At 39.2% G+C, this 17,428-nt stretch overlaps 1 protein-coding gene and 1 long non-coding RNA gene across 20 annotated transcripts in view; one reads left to right on the top strand and one right to left on the bottom strand.

Moving 5' to 3' along the window:
• The window catches only part of SGIP1 (SH3GL interacting endocytic adaptor 1), a 196,694-nt gene that overhangs the window by 157,092 nt on the left and 22,174 nt on the right, over positions 1–17,428 (bottom strand). The gene's annotated exons all lie outside the window — the stretch shown is intronic.
• LOC306659601 lies at positions 1,578–16,672 on the top strand. Its single transcript, XR_013763349.1, has 2 exons — positions 1,578–11,550; positions 12,374–16,672. It is a non-coding gene; the product is annotated as an uncharacterized lncRNA (long non-coding RNA).

Raw genomic sequence — 17,428 nt, 5'->3', positions numbered from 1 at the left:
CAAACCTTTTAATTCATGGGTTAAGGAAAAAAAATAATGCCATGCAGTCAAACAGCTTGGGAGAAGCCTCTCTGAGGATGTATTTCAGGGAGGAACCCAAGGAATTAAATCCAATGTCAACACAAAGCAATTAAGTAGAAATTAGGTATTGCTGGGTCAGGAAAAAAAAGTTCATTAAAGGAATGGAGTCTCAGTGTTTTTCTAAAGATAAATCCCAGCTATTCTAAGAGTCATTAAATCTTAATGACAGAGCCAATTTGTTGGTGGTGTTTATAAATGAATTAGCATATTTCTGTAGCCCAGGAATTTAGAAGTGTGATCACTTTTCCATTTTAGAGAAAGCAAATCTCTAAGAAGATTTACAAGATGGGGGGGAAACTTCAAGATAGAAAAATACTTTTTTTTTCTGTAATTGGCTCTCTTTAGGTATTGGGAACACCTAAGAAAGGATTCACCAAGAAAGAACGAACTCTTGTAGATATTCATGGCAAATAGAGAGCTATTTGGATGTTTACGCTATCACAAGAGAATTATCCAGCACCCGATGTCTGCAGGCTAGGAATACAGAGATCCAGAGAGGTCGGCTTGGTAATCACAACAGAGTGTAGAAAGACCTACATGAATCAAGGATGAAGAGGAAACTTGGAGAAAACAACTAATTGTTACAGTTTCTTATACCAGTGGAAAACATATTGTGCTGAGTCTTTAGAGATGAATACATTGGCTATGTGAGAGAGAGAGCAAGGACATCTAGGCAGCGGGAATGGGGATATGCACCATGGAATCATGGGAAATGAAAAGGAGTTGAAAACTAGTTGGAGGTTAGCTTATAAAACGGCTCACATGGCAAGTTCATGAGTTTAGATTTTGTTCCATAAAGAGCCAGAGATTTAGCAGGTTAAAAAAATAACTACATGATTTGACTACTTTAAAATTCCATGAGAACATATATATATTAAAGAATAATTTAAAAATCACCATATATAAATCAATCATTCAACAGTTGTCAAGATTTTGCCACTTTTGCCTTATTTAAATCAGTGATTTTAAAGCAACCTTCTTGACTTATTTCATTTCATCCCTATATTTCTACATAGGGGTATGTTCTTGTCTAACCACAATTCATTTTCACAGCTAAGTTAGACATATTTTGTTGGTACTGTTTAACCAGTTATCTCATAAATATCTATGTTATAGTATGTTGGTTCAGCTGAGGACTCTTATTAGTTGCACTAGATTGTAATAATTCTTAGAGATCTTAATTTATAGCACCTCCTCTTTGCCCAGACCTCATATATCCCCACTCCATTGACTTACTCAAAGAACATGACACAGTGCCATGGGGACTACGTCCCATACTGCATTTATCTTTTTGCTTGCTTCCCTGTTGGGTCATCTAACTTTTTCTTCTTCTATCTGTAATGAATAGGTCATTCTAAAAGCCCTAATTAAGTAAGAATACACCACATGTGGTACTGTGTAGGTGATACTGCATCCCATTGAGAGACACTTAACATCTGGTTAACTCAGTCACAGCTATGCTAAGACCAATCATGAGATTTGCTATCAAGAAGACAACTTTACTGGTACTGTGTGAAAGATGGACTCTGGCAAAGCAGGGGAGGAGGGAGATGAGGCACTCCAGTATTTTAGGAGAGATGAAGTAGAAGTAATTTGAGGAAGGAATAGTAGAGAAATAGAGAATATTGGATTAAAAAGTATTATGGAATAGAATTATGGGAACATTTGAATTTATTACAAGTTCGATAGAGGATGGGAATCAGGGTGGGTGAGCAAGTGGTGAGGACAAAAGAACACAAGTTCCTTGACAGCAGATGACTATGTGAATGTTGCTCAATACTAAACCCTTGATGGTCAGCACAGTGCTTGTCACATAGTAAGTACTCCATAAAAATTCATTAAATATATTTATCAATGGATCAATGGATGAACAGATGGCACTGAAATTTCTAAAATAAAGAACTAGTTGGATGTTTGCATTAACAGAGATCAAATAGTCGGGGAGACACCATAGTATTTCCTTTAAATTTGTTTTGCCTATAGAATATTTGTCTATTAATTATCAGTGCCTCAGGAAAATGCTTAACATTATAAAGCATTTTCCAAATTGCACAACTTCAAGATGTATTGAAAAAGACAAAAGAACCTAAATTTATTTATTGGAATGGGTATTTGAATTATAGTAATGTAAGAGTCAGCTCTTTAAAGTGTTTTGGCCTCAAGCCATAAAGGGGGAAGTTTCAAAAAGTTCCTAGGATGATGATAATTGGAGAATTTATGCATGGCTACCATGGCATTTCATATAGTCAAGAGCATTAAAAATAATAATAGGTCAACAAAACCAAAGCTGATTCCTTGCAAAGATCAATAAAACATAAGACTCTAGCTGGGATAAGAAAAAAATATTAATATAACAAACACAAGATGGAATATCATTATAGATTTCATGAGCATGAAAAGAATAATAAAGAAATATTATGAAACTCTATGCTTACAAATTTGATAACCAGGATGAAATGGCCAATTCCTTAAAGCCACAATCTGCCATAACTTAAATAAGATAAAACAGATAATCTGAATAGGCCCATATCTCTCAAATAAAGTGATTTAATGATTAGTAAATTCTAAAAAGGCAAGCCCTTGGGAGTCAATGGGTTTACCAGTGAATTCTACCAAATATTTAAGAAATAAGTTATAACTAATTCTCCATAATCACTTCCAGAAACAAAAGCTCAGGAAATACTTCCTAACTAATTTATGAGATCAGAATTACCATACTACAAAACCAAAGACATTAAAAAGAAAACTGTAGACCAATATTTCTCTTAAACGTAGATGCAAAAATTCTTAGTGTTAGCCAATTTAATATAACACAGTAAAAAAAAGAATTATACACCACAACCAACTGGGATTTACATTATGTAAGCAAGTCTTGTTTGACATTTGAACATCAACTAAAGTAATGCATTGCATCAACAGTCTAAAGGAAATCCACATGATCATATTCATAGATATAGAAAGAGCATCTGACAAAATTCAATACGATTCATGATAAAAACTTTCAGTAAGTTCAGGGCAAAATCTCAAGTTGATGAAGAATAGCTACCAAAAAACAAAACAAAACAAAACAAAAAAAAAACAGCCAACAAATCTTTATGCTTAATAGTGATAAACTCAAAGATTTCCCACTAAGATCTGGATAAAAGCAAAGATGTCCCCATTTGCCTTAACTTTCAGCATTGTATTGGAAATCCCTGTTATTGCAATAAGACAAGAAAAGGAAATAAAAATATACAGATTGAGAAAGGAAAAAAATATTTTTTTCTCTGTGGAAACTTCATTCTCAAGCCCACCATTTGGAAACTGTAGCCTCAGGTTCATATCCTCCCAGGTTTAAATTCAGGAAAACAGAAAAAGTATCTCAGTATACAGTGGCCACAAGATTCCAAAAATTCATTTTTATTTGACTGATTTGTATAACACATGTGGTCCTTTTATTTTTACAAGCATCATCATTTACTGTTCTGATTGGCTAGGTATGTGCCACATGCTCTCTGCCATGAAGGGAAGCAGATAATTTCCAAGGAAAATTTTGGATACCATTACTAGAAAAGAGTAAAAGCATCCTAGGAAGGAAAAACAAACAAACAAACAATAAAGCATACTCTATTTTATACTATGCTTTCACAATTACCATGTTGTCATTATCATCCCAACATCACAGCTGAAAAACTAAGAACAACAAAGTGGTGTAGTTAGGAATAAAACTCAGATCAACTCACTCTTAACTAGTATTATTCATTGCTCTACACTCTTCTGCATACTAGGATAAAAATTAATCACTCCAAAAATTAATGAGAACTCTTACCTCAGAAAAAGTACACTTTTGGGGGGCTAGATAAAATAAAGGATTTTGGAATCAAATACATTAAGGTTTTCTTTCCAAAATTATCAGTTGTTATTCCATATGTTTCTGAATCAAAATGAGGAATGTAATGAGAACCAATTGCTAAGAAAGTCGATGGTCCCCCGGGTCAAAAATTGGTTATTATTCACATCAATCTTGAAAAGGTCCTATGATGTAAATAGTAAATTAGTTGGCAGAATGTGCTGTTGTGGATTGCTTACCACCAGAGAAATCACCCCTGTATCCAAAAAGTAAAATTTAAAAGTGTTTGTTTTTTCCAACATATTCTAGCTGAATGATTAATTTCTTTCCATAAGAGGAAGACATCAAAATCTTTCCTTCAGCATAATGACTGGTTTGTGTTGAACCTAAGTGAAAACAAAAGTTTCTAGAATAAATTACTTAAAATAGAATTTGTCTTTAATAAAGCAGGCTGGCAAATAGGAACAAGATGACTAGTTACAATTCAGGCTATAGTATTCCATTTCAGTACTTCTTGCTTTCTCCTACAAGTACAACATGAAAACTAGTAATTTTTGTTGTTATTGCTGTTTGGCAAACTAGACTTTAAATTTTATAGGGGCAAAGACCGTTCTTACTGTACTCACCACCTGGTACCTACACAAGTATGGTAAACAGAAATGTGCTGAATGAATGAGTAAACAAAGGATTTATTCAACTTTCTTAGAGTGGTAAGTCTTTCAGCTTTTGAATTCCACTGTAACACATTATTTTCCTAAATTCTAAGCTCAACTTTCAGAGTACTTCTCAATGTAACCTCTGATTTTAGAAATCTCTTGCACCCTTTGGTGCTATCCATGCTTTCTGCCCATTCCCTTCCACCTGGATTTATTTCCTGCCTCACCATTTTCATGCATTGATCTTACTGTGCTCAACTGTGAGTTCTGTGATGTCAGAAACACCACCTTGTCCTTTTAATATCCCCTATATCTTAAGATAGATTTCAAATACTTATATTTGAATTTCTACTCATTTCTGATAACCTGGGTAGTTTTGGGAAAGACTTGCCCAAGAATAACACAATAAGCTGTTTAAAACATAATTAAAAATCAGTTCACAGAATAAAGAAGCCCCTGTAAAAGGATCTGATAAATTATGTCAGATCAAGTAGATCAATATACTTGGGCAAAAAAGTTGGTTCCCAAAAGGAAAACACCTGAATTACCTGTCAGAGAACAGTTCATTGGTAGAAACATTTCTTCCCTCAATTAAATTGAAGCACTGATTTATCAGAGACTGTTGTACCATAAAATTGGCAGTGGTTGGGTGGTCCTGGTTTTACATCCACTCTGCCTTTTTTCCTCACCGTGTGACTTTGGGCAAGCCACTTAAACTTTCCAGACTCCCATTTCATCAAATGGGAAATGAGGACTTTGATAACTAAGCCCTGCAGGGTTCTGTAATAAGTGTTATTATTGCGCTAGGAATATAATAAAAATAACAGCTAGTGCTATAGCATACCCCCTATACCCAGGCACTGGGCTGAGGGCTCTCTGTAATACCTCATTTCTCTTTCAATTCCTCCTTGGGATGTAGGAGACTGAAGCTCAGTGGGTTGGAGTGACTGGCATCTGTCCCACAGGTAGCGACTCTACAACTCCTAGTGAGCATTCAATCAAAATTAATTCTCTTACTCTTTGAGTGGCCTGGTGAACATCTCTCACCTTGACATTTTAATAAAAAGAATAATCAATGCAGCATGATTTTGTACTTGTATTGTTTCTGCTCAGGACTACAGGGCATCCTTGGACTCTATTTGGACCAATGTAGAGAGGAAATGGCGGGTGACACAGAAATATCGAGTCTTTTAAGAACTGCAGTCAGGTACTGCATAACCACATTTTGGTCAATATCTGCCTATATGATGGTGGTTCCTTAGAAATAACAGAGATGAAAAATCCCTATTGCCTAGTATGCATCACTCATATGTTTATGGAGATGCCAGTGTGAAAAAAAAAAGAAGCCTACTGTGTGGTTAGTCATAAAAATGTATAATACATAACATTTGGTAAAGTCTGTAATACTAGAAAATGATGGTAAATGTGTTGCAGGCTTATGTGTTAACTATGCTATTTATTATTTTTGAGCACATTCCTATTTATAAAGTGATATTTACCATCAAGCAGTGTGCTGTCATTCCAGCAGTGACATCATGCATCTCGTGTTTACCGAGTCTCTTGGGAGCATCATTTTCTCCTGTGCTTGATTTAATCTCGTGTTGTTTTTTTCCTTGTGTCCCTGGGAGCAACATGTTTACCATAAGTGCACACTGTGTAGCCCAAGTGTGCAGTAGGCCACACGACACCATCCAGGTTAGTGTGTCACTTGCTCAGTGATGGGATCACCTGATGATGCACCTCTCAGAACCCACCTACCTCATTAAACAGCGTGTGACTGTACACTAAATGATTTTTTGGGTCCCTGGTTTGCATGTTTGTGTGTATTTGTTTAGATCTGTCAAATCAAACCACAGCTTCCTTTGACTCAACTTCACTGTGTTTTCCTTGGTTCCTGGACACAGTAACATACGCATGTTTAATCTCATCCCTTCATTTTGTCTCCCAGGAGCTCTGAGTTCCATGTGAGGCACAGGTCACGAGAACATTTTACCTTGGTAGCGAGTTACAGAAGGCCAATGGACTGAGCCTACGGTGAGAGCCTGAGTTCAAATCCAGACACGCCACTCATAGGACCTGGGGAGGTGACTTTCAATCTTGTGTGTCACCATTATAGTGGAAATCAGCTTCATGGCTTTAGTAGTTTTCCAGTGGCTTCCACAGAGACATGTCTCAGGGACCACTCCACCAGGTAAGGGGGAGATGGAGATGTTCTTGGAGTTTACCTTCTACCTGGGCAACTCCAGCCTCATCATTTTGTTGTTTACTGGGTGTTGACTAATTCGGCTTAAAGAAGGATTTCTGGCCCTTAATTAAGCTAAAGGACTGTGAATGGACAATCTGGTTTAACAATCTCTGAACACACTTCCTTTCCTGGCAGCCCTGGCAGCCCTGGAGAGGACTCGCTGTTATAGTGTGCCATCACAGCGAAGGACCGCAGCTTTCCTAAGAGAGCGGTTGAAGAAGAGACGGGCTTCTTCCCTTTGCCAGATTCCAAAAAGAAATCAAGTATTTCAAATGATATTTCTTCTCCAAAGTGAGCCACAGAAAGAGTGGTTAGAAGTGATACCAGATGAACTGGGAAACTATTTACTTCTTTCAGCAAACTAGTTGGGGGGAACAGGGGAGGAGAACAAACCCACTCTCCCCTTTAGCCCTGCAGGGAGGAAGTAAACAAAACATTCCATCCGATGTGATTCAGAATTTCCCAGCTGCTAAGCCAATCAGTCCACTGGAGAGTTCTAAATCACTAATACTTTCCCCAAACATCCTCAGAGCACAGAATTGTCCCTTGTGAAGAGGCAGGGGCAGAGTAGAGGGAGGACCAGTTTTGCAGTTGGGAGATCTGGTCATGCCTCTCCTTGGTTATGGTTACCAAATCTGTAAACCGAAGGTTTACACAGCATGGTGTGTCCTCCAAACAACCCAGGAGTTGGCCAAATGGGCAGCCCCAAGTCCTCTGGCCTTACATAACTCTTCTTAGTGGTGGTGCTGAGATGGAACGCAGGACCTTGAGCATGCCAGGCAATCGGCTCTTCCCCTGAGCCACCTCCCGACCCCTTACACAACACTTCAGTGTTGAAGTAGAAATGCCTTAAGCCCACCCGTGTGGCCCATGATACACTCACTGACCCTCTGCTCAGTCCCTCTAAGTTTTCCTCTTAGGTATTTCTTGTTCAGACTATTTATACCAAAATTTTGATGTTTTGTTTTTCCTCTTACAGAAGAGTGGGTGATAAAATTTAGTAAGAACAACAACGAACAGAGAACAACAAAGGAAGGGTTGCATTTTGGAAGACAGGTAAAGTGAAACTGAATTTGGAACATGCCTGTTCTTCAAAGTTGCAGGGCAGGCTTACCACAAAGAAACTTCCACCTGCACACTTTCACCTGCCTCAGCCCCCTCGCCCTGCTGCAAATCCTGGCTCGCCTCTCCCCTTCCCAAGTGCCCTTCTAGGCAATTCCTGGACACTGAAAACTTCTTCCCAAATTCTTTTCTATGGCAATTCAGCTCTTTCTTTCTCTCCACCCTCCTATTCAAAAACCTAAAAGCAGTTTTGTTAAAAGTAAACAAATCAACAAACCAAAAGTCAAGTTTGGGTCCTAAGAATATTCTGCTGTTGGGGTAAAATACCCTCTACCTCCATACTCCCCACAGGTGGACAGGAATCTGTCTACTCTTCCTCACTGTCAAGGGTATCATTTCCCAGCTTCAGGCTCTCACTGTGACCTTTGTCCCAGTCATTATAGTTCACGTACAACCATCTGCTTGCTATGGGCCCCCTCTCCCAGTGCTTCCATTCCTTCTAAAATTCTACCCAGTGCAAGATTTTTTCCTTTTAAAGAGAAAAATCCTAGCTCCCTGAAGCCCTTGCCTGACAAAAATGATCTTGTTTGAAAATTTCCTCTAACATCTATTGTATTTTAAAAAATGGAATGAACAATGCAAACTAGTTGCCATGCAGGTTCCAGATTGAAGTTGCCATTCTCCAAAATTCTGCGTAGGCAGGGACACTGTCTCCCTGTCCCTTGGGTGCTGCAGTGCTGCTGAGTGCTTAGCACATAGCAGATGCTCACTGATACATGCCAACGAATAAAGGACACACTTTTTTTTTTTTTTGGCTAAAAGAAACTCTTACACCTACTCAAACTGATATATAAGAAACCTCTTGGAACTAAAAAGTCCAGAGCTATTGACATTGGTAGTGACTACTCTGGTCAGATTCCAGATTTTATCAGGAATGGATAACCAATGGATAACCTAAAGCAAAACTAGATGAAAACTGGAAGCACATTGTATTTTAATTGGTCAAGTTTATAGACTTTATTGTAACTTTACTATAAAAGTGAAGGTAGAAATGCCTACTAGTAAAACATTTGTCTGTTTTATTCATTGGACTCCCTATAATATTCCATTTGCATAAAAATGTTCTGTTACCTAAAGCTGTGGCATTGTTGATCTAAAACTGTAGCATGGTCAGAATATCACCTGAGGCGAAGTGGAGCTGACTCTTGGGACTGCATGTGTCTCCTCCACCTGGCTGTGAACTTGAACCTGACCTTGCACCTTCCCATGGGCACTGCTTCTGTAAAGCAGGCATGGATCATACTGAAGACCATTAACACCCTCTTTTACTTTAGTTAAATATGAAAGTGACTTGCAGACTCTAAATTCTTTTGAATATTATGTGCCATTATTAGTACTCTTTGAAACTTTTCTCTTCGTTTCCTCCAGTTCTGCTGTTTTATTGATCACTTATTCTGGACTCCCCATGCCTTTTCTGACATGGAGTGGAGTGTTAATACCAAATTGGGGAAAGAGAACACAGAGGAGTGGAGTGAACACATTACCCAACATCATAGACTACAGAAACTAATATCAACAATGGTGTGAAGTTCAGTCTGTGAGATTAAGGCTGACTGCATTCCAGTCTCAGTAGTGTCAATGAACAGAGTAGTCATTACAAATGTCAACAACTCTGGACTTTTTAGTTCCAAGAGGCTTCTTATATATCAGTTTGAGTAGGTGTAAGAGTTTCTTTTAGCCAAAAAAAGTGAATTTCATTGACAGGTTAACTGATCTCTTTGTGTTTCAGTTTCCTCATCTGTAAAATTGGAAAAATCATATATCTGTGAGTTACTGGGAGGCTTCATTGAGATGTGTCTGTTTAGTAGCCAAAACTGCATGGAACCTAGTAGGTGCTCAATCAATGTCTGCCATCATTGGCTATTGCTGTTTGCAATATATGTAATCATTTTCTGAATTAATTTGAGGATTAGAGAAAATGTATGTGAATACAGGTCCTGCCTCATGGAAGGCATATCAAGACAAATACATGTGTTAAGACTTACAGAGGACTTACTCTATGCTAAGCACTCTTTTTCATTTAATTTTTAACAGTGCATATTAGTCTTCTGGAATAGTGCATTTCATAGTGGCATATTTGTACATGATTACAACATAATTTGATCAATCTTTGATTTATATGCATACCTAATATGCATAAAGAAATTCACAATATCCAAGAGAGGTATGTGCTGTTCTGATCTGCATTTCACAGATGAGGTTCATCATCAGGGAAATGCAGATGGAAACCACAGCAAGGTATCACCTCACTCCACCTACAGTGGTTATTATAAAAAAGACAAAGGTAAGAAGCACAGTTAGGATGTGGAGAAAGTAAACCCTTAAATACTGCTGATGGCTACATAAATTGAAATATAGTCATCGTAGAAAATAATATGAAAGATTGCTTGAAAAATTAAAAATACAACTACCATAAGATCCAACAATCCCACTCTGGATAATATAATCAAAGGAAGGGAAATCAGTATGTCAGAGAGATGTCTGCAGCCCCATGTTCCCCTGCAGCACTATTACAGTAGCCAAGAAAAGGAAACAACTAAGTGTCCATCGTTGATGAGTAAGTAAAGAAAGCGTGGCCAGTATACACTATAGAATGCCATTCAGTCACAAAAAAAGGATGAAATACTGTCATTTGTGACAACATGGATGGAACTGGAGGTCATTGCATTAAATGAAGTAAACCAGGTACAAAAAGACAAGTACTACAAGGTCTCACTCATGTGGAATATAGAGAAAGTTGATCAGATGGAAGTTGAGAGTAGAATGGTGGTCACCAGAGGTTGGGAGGGTAAAGGGGCGGGCGGCATGGGGAAAGAATTATCAGTGTTTACCGAGTTAGAGTTAGAGGCTCGGGAGTGCCATTGCACAGCAGGGTGACTATATATAACGATTATGTTCTCCCTTTCTCTCTCTCTCTATATATATATCTCAAAATGCTGAAAGAAAGAATTTCGAATGTTTTTATCTTTAGGAAATGATACATGTTTGAGAAGACATATGCTTAACCTGATTTAAATATTATACAATGCATACTTGTACTGAAACATCACATGGTACCCCATTAATATGTATAATTGTTATGAAATATAATAAATACATTTAACTTAGTTTAGAAGAGGTTCAGTAACTAGTTTAAGGTCGCTGGTTAGAGAAATCACTGAGAGTTCAGCTGGGGCTTCAGCTGGGCTTTAGAGTCTGACACTTTGCTCCCCACATGTCCTGCCTTTTTTTTTTTTTTCCTTTTTGGAAGTAACATTCATAATAACAAGGACAGAAGGTTCTTTCAATGCATGTTCTAACTATAGGAATTTGTATCAAGGAACAAATTCTCTTAACACACTTTAAAACTAGTTTTTGGCAGGTCACTGGGTCTTCCAGGAATGTTATCCAGAAGGCTGGCTGTAAAATTCATCTAGTGTCTAAACAGAGAGACCATGCTCCACAATGCTGGCAAAGATGGTGAGATTTCCACAACTGGATGGAGAACGTTTTGGATTTCAGAGTTCCCACTATTTATTTGGATATGAACCACAAGGATGAAGTGATGTCCTAGGAAGGTGGACCTGAAAAAATGTTCACTATTTCAATCAAGTAAAACTGACAGCAAAACCAACCAGGTACTTATTTCACAGTCACATCCTCCTCCTTTTCCTGAATTGTAATTAAGCATTGATGACCAGTTGCCTAGCCAAGAGTAATGCCATTTTTTCAACATCAAATTAAACATTTTCAAGGTCAGCTTCAGAGAAGGACAACTCCAGTGGAAGTAAAGGGAAGGTTTGGGGCTTCCTGTGAAGATTTGTAATGAGATGGTCAATGGCCCTTCTTCAAAAAAGGCTTTTCGTTCATGTTATGGTTTAGATCTAAAATGTTCCCCCCAAGCTTATGTATTAGGGACTTTGTCACCAAGGTAGCAGTGTTCAGTGGTGGGGGTCTTTGAAAGGGGATTGGATCATGAGGGCTCTGACCTCATCATTGATGAATTCAGTGATGGATTAAAAAATCTACAGACTATTGGGAGGTGACAGAAACTGTGGAGGTTAGACCTCATTAGAAGAGGTGTGTCCTTGGTGGACATGACTTTGAAGGCTATATCTTGTTCCCAGACCCACTCTTCTCCCTTGTGCTTCCTGACCACCATGAGGTAAACTGCTTTGCTCCTCCACATCTGCCATGATGCTCTCCCTAACTCCAGGCCCAGAAACAATAGAGCCAGCCCACCACGGATGGACTAAAACCCCTGAAACTATGAGCCAAAATGAATTTTTTCTCCTTTAGATTATTTTCCCCAGGTGTTTTGTTACAGACATGGAAAACTGACTGACAGACAGGAGAGTGTGTGAGCAGACCCTTATTTGGTTGCCAACCCAGTATCCATTCTCCCTTCCCCCATGTTACAGCACATTTCCTCTTTCCAACATAACCTGAATTTTTTTTTAGATATCTACTTTTCTACATATCCATGTATTTCAAGGGATGCCAACTCTCTCCTCTCTGGCTCTAGGACGTGTTCCCTGACTATCTTCATCAAGCTAAAACAGTCATAGTCACTCCATTCCCTGGTGAAATGATTGAGTTAGGAACAGATCCGTGATGTGAAATGTGAGATGTCTGGGCTTCTGGGAACTGATGGGCTATGAAGACAAGTATCCAGGCTCTAAATTGAGACAATAGAGAGACAGCTCCTTTATGCCCCTGGACATTGTTTTATCTGAAGGCAATGCCTGTAACAATCACAGCCATTTTGCACTACTCAGGAGGCAGAAAAGAGAGACAAAAGCCCTGATCTTTGACCACACTGCAAAGCCAGGTACTCCGCTGCTCCTGGAGCCTGTTTTTGACTCTCTCTGCTCTTTCAGTTGTGCAAAATAATAAATCTCATCATTCTTTAAGGAAGTTTGAATCAAACTTTTATTTGAAGCTCTAAACATGCTAAGTCATAGCATGCATGCATGCACTTGTGCAGGTATATGTCAGCATACGTGTGGGGAAAGTAGGGGAAGCCAGGCTGCTTTTAGGAAAGGCAGTAACTCTACCATAAACCAGGATGAAACAGGAATTCAGGATCTTCCCCCAAACCTGAAAACTGGCATCCTGTCAGCTTGCTAATCCATGGAACAGCAGCATTGGCATTGCCTATGAGCCTTTTTGAAATGCAGAATCACATGCTCCTACCTAATGCCTCAGAAAACGCATCTTAACAAGATGAATAGGTGTTTCCTGCATGCATTAAAGTTGGGAAAAACAAAAAAAACAAAATTGTCCTAGAACACTTGAGCCCTGGAAGAGAAAGTCAAGTAAGGCGCACAGCAACATGGGTCCCCTGGGAATCTCCTGTGGGATCTTTCATGTTTGCTCAGCTTTCTTCTCCTTCCCCTCATCCTCAGTTAGAAGGAAGAGCCTGGAAATCATTTACACATGTTAGCCCCTCTCTGGGTTCCTTTCCTGTTGTCTTCCTTGACTTTGAAACCAAATCACAATCTCTGAATGATAAGAATCTAGGATTATTCATCTAGAATCCAAGTGACAGAGGATGATGCTCTTGAGGCTTTTATTAAGCAAGGGGAAGCATATATACATAAACTCAGTCATTGCTTGTGAATTCAACTTGGGGTGAGAAGAGCCAAATCGGAGGGAGACTAATCCACAGCTGCCACTCTAGCACAGTATACTGGGTTCTCAGGCAGAACTAGTTACATTATTTGTGTGGCTTGGTGCATAGTGAAAATGGTGGACCCCTTGTTCAAAAATGATTAGAACTTTTAAGAAGGCAATGGCAGAGCATTAAACCAAGTGTGAGGCTCCTCTTTGTGTTGGCTCTTAAACAATTCCACAGGTTTCATGCTTTGAAGCAAGCCTAGTTCTCAAGATAAAATAGAAGAGGGATGAATGCAGTCATCCCCAATTTCAGAAAATTGCAATCAAGAGAAATTGTCATTGGAACAGGTCTATAATTTGTTCCTGGTCAATGAGACTCTGAGATGAAGCTATTCACGCTAAATATCTTTATTCATTTCTTCATTCAAACTTACCACACATGAGGCACATTGATAACTTCTTGGATGCAAATTTAAAAACTTAAAAACAGGGACTCAACTCCTCCCATCTTTATGGAACTCATTTTCCAGCAGGAAAACTAACATTGAAACAGCTTATAGTAAGGCATCAGATTGTTGTAATGAAGGAATCCAAAAAAGTATTAACTATTTCACTGAAAACAAATCCATAAAATCTAAGTGTCTTCTATAGAACAGTAAATTTCCTCTCCTAACCAAAATTAATTTTGAGTGTGGCAAAATTCATAAACAAGGCCGAGAAGTAGGCTGTCTTAAGGTATCATAAAGTTGAGTTTCTAGTTGGCATATTATTTGCTTATAGAATTTTCTGTTGTGTGTGATAGTCAGTTTTTTGTCACTGAGACCACAATACCTGACAAAAACAACCTAGAGGAGAAAAAGCTTATTCTAGGCTCACGGTTTCAGAGGTTCAGTTAATGGGCAACTGACTCCATCATTCCGGCCCAAGGTGAGTCAGATCATCACAGCGAAAGGGCATGGTGGAGAAGTACTGCTCACCTCATGGTGGCCAGGAAGCAGAGACAGAGAGAGGAAGGGGCCACAGGGAAAATGAATCCTTCCAGGACCTGTCCCCAGTGATCTACTTCCTCCAGCTAAGCCTCAAATTACCACTCATCACAGTACAGTAATCCTTTCAAATTAGGATGGATTGATAATCTAATCATTTCAGGTCTGAATATGTTTGCATTAATGTGGGAGCTTTTGGAGGACACCTCATATCCAAATCATAACAATGCGCCCATTTTTCTCCTTTATAAAATCTGGCTCTTACTCTTCCTTTTCTTCAACCATTCCTCCCAAGACATCTATTTTAATTGCCTTACCAGAGGTGGGCAGATCAAATGAAGTGTCCCAATTTTTTCTGATATGTTTGGAGAACATCTGGCAAGTTCTGTCTGAGACTCAAATACATGTAGGAGAGAATGGAGAAATCTATATTTAATATCAGGCTCAAATTAAAAAGAAAAAAAGAGGCAGTTTAGTTTAGACCTTGCAAAGCCCAGCAACAGTGAGCAATTTTTACATCTTCAGGCATTAAATCCTTTTGTAATCCAATTAACCTTTTGTGAAGATTCTGATGTAGGCTGCATTTGCTAGTGTAGTTGATTGATTAGCAATGCTTGCCCTGCATGCAGAATGGGAGAATTCCAAAAGCTTCAGGTCAAAAACATTTGTACAAAAATCCAAAACTATGCCACTGATTTCAGAAGGAGCTCTTACCCTTAATTTGAAGTAGAATCCCTATAATTACCACTCCAGAGAATAACCATGTTGAGATGTGAGTGCTGACCACTTATATTCTGTAACCAATTCCACCTAAACCTCTGAATTCCCAAAGGGGTGATTCATGTTCACATCTCAAGAAACCTACAAATCACTCCTTGTTGTGAACTTAATGCGCATTGCATGAACACTGGAAACCTGGACCTTAAACTTGCAAAATATCAAGGTACTACTGTAATTTCTGTTTGTCACACAAGAATTCAGAGCACATAATTTATCCACGCTGGCATTCTCTTAAAGAAGTGGCACTCACATCATAAAGACTGAGGATTTTCTGAGAAAAAAAACTTTCAAGTATGGAATCAAAATATTAAGACAATAAAATCGACAGGGGGACAGTTTGAGACATTTTGCTTTAATAGGACATTTTACCATGATGAGTGCACTCACCCTTTAGAAAACACTTTCTGATCTGCACATTCATTTGAATGGGGCCCAGTTGGCGTCAGAAGTAGGGCATCTTTCACAAATCAACCCGTGATTTGTTGGTGGGGGTGGGGGCTTCTGGAGCCTTGGTTTTGAAGGGTACCAGTGACACACATCCAAGGCCATGCTTTGCAAGAAGCCGGGCACACAGCCTCTCTTCCTCCAGCTCCATTGCAAAGCTGGAAGCAAGCCTGTCTATGCTTTTGTGAACTTGAACCTACATCAGGTTGAGCCAACTCAATCAGCGGGGAAACACAAATGCCCACTTCATTTTTATTCAGCTGACCAGAGACTTGCATTAAAGAGCTTCCTAGGATGCCATGCCAGAGAAGCTCCAGGAAATAGGGCTTCCTTAAAGAAGGCACATCCTGCTGTGGCCATGTGACATTTTAGAGCCCCAAGAATTCCGGGACTCAAAGGAAGAAGAGGAGTTCCAGTGAGGGCAGAATTGTTATACAGGGTGAAACACCAGGGCAGATCCTTTGTAAAGAGCAGGACTGCATCAGTGCTACTCAAATTTTTCCCCTTTTGGGTGGGTGGGACAAGATGGCTAAACAGGCTTCAGCTGAGTGTGTTCCTTCTGGTTTGATTGGGCTCTGATAAAACCCAGGAGGTTAGATTCTAGTAAAGTAGGGTTGACCTTTTTAAGAACAGAGTGTTTGGGAGTATTTCAAAATGGTATTCTTTCTCCTTCCCTGCCAGAAAGATAAGGGGACTTTTCTCATAGTTGCTGTGAGAACCTGGTTGAGTGCCTGGAAGTCAAACTCACACTTGTATGTGACTCTCCCTGTGACTTTCTACCCCTGGAGTGTGGCTCAGCACTGGTCACACTGAGTCCCTAGAAATTCCCTAGTTATAGTTCCGATTATCCTACCTGGTAATGGGTCTGGAGGAGGTTTCTGGTCATAGCCTCTGCACCAATAAAGTCATAATTCTCTTAAAAAAAAAAAAAGAGCAGGGAGAGCATCTAACTGGGGATTATGAATAAATAGGAGCTGAATCTAAGGGCCACCTATTCAGAATGAGATAATATTGGGCCCCACTGACTGTAGAGGCTGATTTAGGAGCTCTTTGTTTGCCAGTCTTAGGGTTGGTCTGGTGAGGCACTCAATATTTTCCTGTATTTTTCAGTGACATGAGAGGTGGCATAGTACTAATAATCACACCTTCTACAGCCAGAACTTCTGGGCTTGATTCTTGGTACAACCATGTCATAGCTTTCTTATCTTGAAGAATTTACTTAACCTCTCTGGATCTCAGTTTTCATATCAATAATATGGGGCTAATAAAGCACCTACCTCACAATGCCATGTTCCATGAGTCAATATTGATAAAGCACTCAGAATAGGGCCTGATGTGTAGGAAGTGCTTCCTTCTTCCATCTGGAAGAAAAATGGCCAAGGCAAAGAAGACTCAAAAACTTCTTTTGGTTTCATTGATTTTAGTCTTCCTTAAGTGGATAAAAACAAAACAGCTCTCTGAAACTGAAAGACCATAGAACTTCTAAATTGGAACCACTGGGTTTGAGAGACTCCCGACTGAATGCAGGCTGAAGTAGTCAGGGAAACCTTTGTGGAAAGGAGTCCTTCATTAATTCAACAAATATTTACCAAGCACTTCTTGTGAGCCTGGCATTGTGTTGGTGCTTGGGATACATCCCTCTCGAGGAACAAGAGGGACGGGGTTCTTTTCTGTACTTGGACTGGCC

The sequence above is a fragment of the Sciurus vulgaris genome, assembly GCF_902686455.1.
Source record: "Sciurus vulgaris genome assembly, chromosome: 1".
Classification (NCBI taxonomy): Eukaryota; Metazoa; Chordata; class Mammalia; order Rodentia; family Sciuridae; genus Sciurus; species Sciurus vulgaris.
The sequence above is the reverse complement of the archived record's forward strand: the minus strand, read 5'-3'. Positions and strand labels throughout refer to the sequence as shown.